At 35.4% G+C, this 5,292-nt stretch overlaps 1 non-coding gene across 1 annotated transcript; it reads right to left on the bottom strand.

Annotated features, from left to right (window-relative positions):
• Window positions 1–2,127: 2,127 nt before the first annotated feature.
• On the bottom strand, window positions 2,128–2,234 carry LOC142172250 (small nucleolar RNA R71). Its single transcript, XR_012701624.1, has one exon. It is a non-coding gene; the product is annotated as a small nucleolar RNA R71 (small nucleolar RNA).
• Between the last annotated feature and the right edge of the window lie 3,058 nt (window positions 2,235–5,292).

Here is a 5,292-nt window from a genome sequence, read left to right as displayed (position 1 = left end):
TTTATACTCAATTCCATAATCATTTTTGTGGCCTGATCTCATTTTTACCAAAACCCAAGTTTTTCAACAATTCCTAAAATTTCAACAATTTATATGTTAAAATCTATCCATAATTATGTATTAAACTCATATTTTTGTAGAAATTACTTACCTCAAGGTGTTACGTGAAAAACCTTCTCCAAAGAATTCTAAGATCGGCCAAAAGTTGAGGGAAATAAACAAAATAAGCCTAAGTCCAGTTTTTAAAACAAAACACTGCCCAAACCTTCATTCTCCGCGATCATGAAAACAAGATAGCCAAGACCCCTGAAAAGCTTCTTCGCGATCGTGAGAAGCCCCACATGAACGCGAAGACCAGACCCTTCCCAACTACGCGAATGCGACCCGCCCTTCGTGAATGTGAATGGCACTTGACTTGCCCAGCACCAGGCCCAGGCCTTCTATGCAAATGCGTCCAAGGGATCGCGAACGCGGGGGCTAGTGTTCCAAATCTTCGATCGCGACACTGCTATCTCGAACACGTAGAATAAAATTCCCCAGCCCCATTTCCTTCATTGCGAACGTGAGGCCTTCTCCACATTTGAGAAGAAAGAAACCAGAATAGCAAATTTCAGAAATTGGAACTAAGCTCCGGGTGGTCTGAAACTCACCCGAGCTAACCGGGACCCTGTCCAACTATACCAACAAGTTCATAAACATAGTACGGACCTGCTCGAATCCTCGAAACACATGAAACAACATCGAAACTAAGAATCGCACCCCCAAACCAAATTTATCAATTTATGAATTTCAAACTTCTTCACCTAACTCCGAACACGATGAATCATACTTTGACTAATCAGAATAAAGCCAAATTTTGCGTAAAAGTCATAAATTACCATACGGACCTATTCCAAGACTCAAAATCTCAAACGGATATCGATAACACCAAAATTCTACTTTAAATCAAATTTAAAAAACTTGAAAACCTTCAATGCGCCAATTTTAACATCAAGCGTCGAAACACTCCCGGATCACCTGAAACTTGATCAGAATATATGCTCAATTCCAAAATTATCATATAAACCTACTGAAACTATCAAATCCCAGTTCTGAGGTCATTTACTCCAAATATTGACTCAAGTCAATCTTGGCCACCTTAGGCCACTATTAAGTAACTAAGTTTACCGACTTCAACCCGAACCTTTCCAAAACCAAGCCAACCAACCCCGCAAGTCATAAAATAGTAAAAACATATACGATGAGTCTTAATTAGAGGAACAGGGATCTAGAAAGTAAAATAACCGGTCGGATCGTTACATATGTACTATCACTAATTACTTTTGTCTGTATATAGTAGTATTATAGTAATATTTCTTCCCATTGTTTAGTGTTGCGTCATTTTGCTTTTCTTTATAACTATTTTGTTGTAAGTGTGAGTATAATATTATTATTCTCTAAAGATAATAAATTGTCGTACAACTAGTTTTGCTTAGAACCTATTGTTTTATCATCTTTGTAATTTTCTATTATATATTTTTGAAATTTCTTTACTTAAAAATTTTAAGTAGTTTATGACCCGCTCTTCTACAAAAGAGTTGATCAGTTACGATCTTGAAATTGAAAGATTTATTCGACTGCGTAGGAAGGAACAAACATTATCTTCTCAAGGAGAAGCTTGTAAAGAAATGGAAAACCAGGAAATAGAAGACTTTAACCCACTAGAAATTCCACCACTAGTCCATGTAGAGGAGCAATTGGTGAACTGGCGCCAAGGCCAGCAAACAAAATCCTTAGGGATTATGCTAGACCTGATCGTCAACTGTAAATCTAGTTTCAGGACTCCCCAGTGGCAGCCAACAACTTTGAAATCAGGACCGACCTAATTCAAACAATTCAACAATCTTGTATCTTCACTAATGATTCAAGTGAAGATCCACATAGTCATTTAATTAATTTTCTGCAACTTGTGGAAACTGCTAAGTACAATAGAGTAACTCATGAAGCTCTCAAGTTAAGGCTATTTCCTATTTTTAAAAAGGAGATTCCAAGACTTGGTTGCGAAGTTTTCCACAATGGTCTATTACAACATAGGACCAGATGACTTTGAAGTTTATAAACAAATATTTTTCCCCTGCTAAAACAACAAAGTTAAGACAAGACATATCTAATTTCTTGCAAACTGACACTGAGTCAGTTTATCAAGATTGGAAAAGATTGAAAGAAATGTTAAGAAAATGCTCACACCATGACATTCCTGAACATATGAAATTGTACATTTTCTATCATGGTCTAAAACCCTCTGCTAGAAATGTGATAGATGTGGCTGCAAGAGATTCTATAATGGAAACAAACCACAGAGGAAGCATTGCAAGTGTAGAATAAAATCAATGAGAATGTAATCCAATGGCTATCTGAGCATTTAATCGGTAAAAAGACTGTTACGGTAAATCAGGTTGATGCATTAAATACACAAACGCAACAGATTGCTTCTTTGGCACAAAAGTTTGAATCTTTCCAGGTGAATACACAACAATCAAACCAAAATGAGTCTTGTGACTGTGTGGAGGAAACCCCCTGAACGATGAATGTCAAGCAACCAATCAAACAGTTGAACAAGTTAATGTCATCGGTTACAAGCCATATCCTTTTGGTAGTACAATGGCACAGAAGCATCCAAGATTTCAGTGGAGTAACCCAAATGGTGAAGAGAACTCTCAAAGCTTCCGGAAACAACATATACAGGGTCCGCTGGGTACCAGAATCAAAATCATGGGCAACTGACTTACAGACCTTATCAGCAAGCAGCGTTATATCAACAAGCAGAGTCATATTAGCAGAGGTCCCAACAAGATCATCCAAGTCTTGATGACCTTTTGTACGAGTAATTTAAAGTCACTGATGAAAATATGAAAAGAAAAAATTCAGCCCTCAAAATTCTAGAAGTTCAATTAAGCCAAATGGAAACTCTTGTATCAGAAATGATTTAGGGTCATTTACCAAGGAATACAGAGAAAAATCCAAAAGAACACCTTAAGGCCATCACTTTACGGTCAGGTAAGAATCTTGATGAACCACATGCAGACAGACAAGAAGAAAATCTATCAGAATAACAGGTAGACAATGGAAAGAATGTTGAAAAAGCTTCTGAACCATCATAAGATAAAGAAGTCAAGAAGAAGGAAGAAAAGAATTTTGAAAAAATGATTCATGTCCCTGTGACAATTCCATTTCCATAAAAAATGAATAAAGAAAATCTTGACGATCAATTTGCAAAGTTTTTGGAAATCTTAAAACGGATTCATATTAATATTCATGTCACTGATACTTTGTTGCAAATTCCTTCATATACTAAGTTGTTTAAAGAAATTTTGTCAAATAAAAGGAAATTGGAAGAAGTTTCTGCGGTAATGCTTACTGAAAAATGTAGTGCTACACTTCAAAATAAACTACCAAAAAACTTGGTGATCATGGTAGTTTTACCATGCACTTTGGGAGGAGTGTATTTTGAAAAGGCACTTTGTGATTCTGAAGCTTCAATAATTTTGATGCCATTTCCTATCTTTAGAAAATTAGATCTTGGAGAAATGAAGGACATATGTGTTTCTCATCAGTTTGCAGATCAACTTACTAAGAAACTTAATGGAATAATTGAAAATGTGCTTCTAAGAATAGATAAGTTTGTGTTCCATGTAGATTTTATCTTGTTTGAAATGAAAGAATATCCTGATGAACTAATAATTTTGGGTAGACCATTTATTACTACAGAAAGAGCAATCATATCTGTTCATCAAGGACAAATAATTTTGAGAATTGATGAAGAAAAAGTCAGTTTTTTATATGTAAAAGATACTAAGATTTTTAGGAGATGAGGCATCATCTTTATGCTTTTCTATTGACATGATTAGTGATCTTCCAGATGAATTCAAATATGATCAATTAATTTTAGACTCAATAAAAAGATGCTTGACCAAATAAGGCACTACACAAGATGATGATCTCCCAATCAGAAAAGACGCTGAAATACTGGAAAAAGATTCTGAAGAAAAGGAGAAGCAAACAGAAGAAGTTCATACGAAAATTGAACTCCAGCTTCTCCCCTCTCATTTAAAATATATTTATCTTGAGCAAGAATTATTTTCAGTAATTATTTCATCTTCTTTGACTTCAGAACAAGAAGAAAGACTTATTCAAGTCTAAGAAGCAAAAAAAGGAGATTTAGGGTGGACTGTAGAAAATATTAAATGCATTAATCCAGTAATTTGTACGCATAGAATCCTCATGGAGGATAGCTACAAGCCCATAATCCAATCCCAAAGAAAATTGAATCCTGCAATGAAAGAAGTAGTTGAAAAGGAGATTATCAAGCTTTTAGCGACATGTATTACTCAATTTCAGGCAACCCTTGGGTAAGTCCTGTTCAGGCAGTACCAAAGAAAGGAGGTATGACTGTTATAAAGAATGAAAATAATGAACTTCTATCTACGAGGATTGTTACAGGATGGAGAGTCTATTTTGATTATAGACATCTCAATGATGCTACCAGAAAAGATCATTTTCATTTACCGTTTGTTGATCAAATGTTGGAAAGAATTGCAGGATATGGTTTTTAGTATTTTCTCGATGGCTATTCAGGGTATACCCAAACACAATTTGCACCCGAAGATCAGGATAAGAAAACATTCACATATCCTCATGGAACATATGCCTATAGGAGAATGCCATTTGGTATGTGCAATGCCCCTGCTACATTCAGCGTTGCATGTCAGTAATGTTTTGTTACATGACCGAAAAATTTCTGAAATGTTTTATGGATGATTTTACACTCTTTGGCAAAAACATTTGAGGATTGTCCTAACCACTTGACTTTAGTTCTTAAGAGATGTGAAGAGACAAACTTGATTCTTAATTGGGAAAAATATCATTTTATGGTTACAGAGGGAATTGTTTTAGAACATAAAATAACTGCTAAAGGGATAGAAGTTGATAAGGCTAAAATTAATCTACTAACAGGATTGCCCCCTCCCACAATTATCAAAGGCACTAAAATCTTTCTAGGTCATGCAGGTTTTACAGACGATTCATAAAGGAATTTTCAAAGATTTCAAAACCTCTAACTAACCTTTTGATGAAAGATGTTAAGTTTGATTTGAGGTGATTGTATAATAGCTTTTGACACCCTTAAGGAGAAATTATCAATTGCCCCAATTGTTGTGTCACCAGATTGGAACCAACTCTTTGAGGTTGTGTGTGATGCTAGAGATACGCCAATTGGAACTGTTTTAGGCCAGAGAAAGGATAAGAGTTTTCCTC

This window comes from Nicotiana tabacum, chromosome 17 (genome assembly GCF_000715075.1).
Source record: "Nicotiana tabacum cultivar K326 chromosome 17, ASM71507v2, whole genome shotgun sequence".
Lineage (NCBI taxonomy): Eukaryota > Viridiplantae > Streptophyta > Magnoliopsida > Solanales > Solanaceae > Nicotiana > Nicotiana tabacum.
Note: the sequence above shows the minus strand (reverse complement) of the source record. Positions and strands in the feature narration are given on the sequence as shown.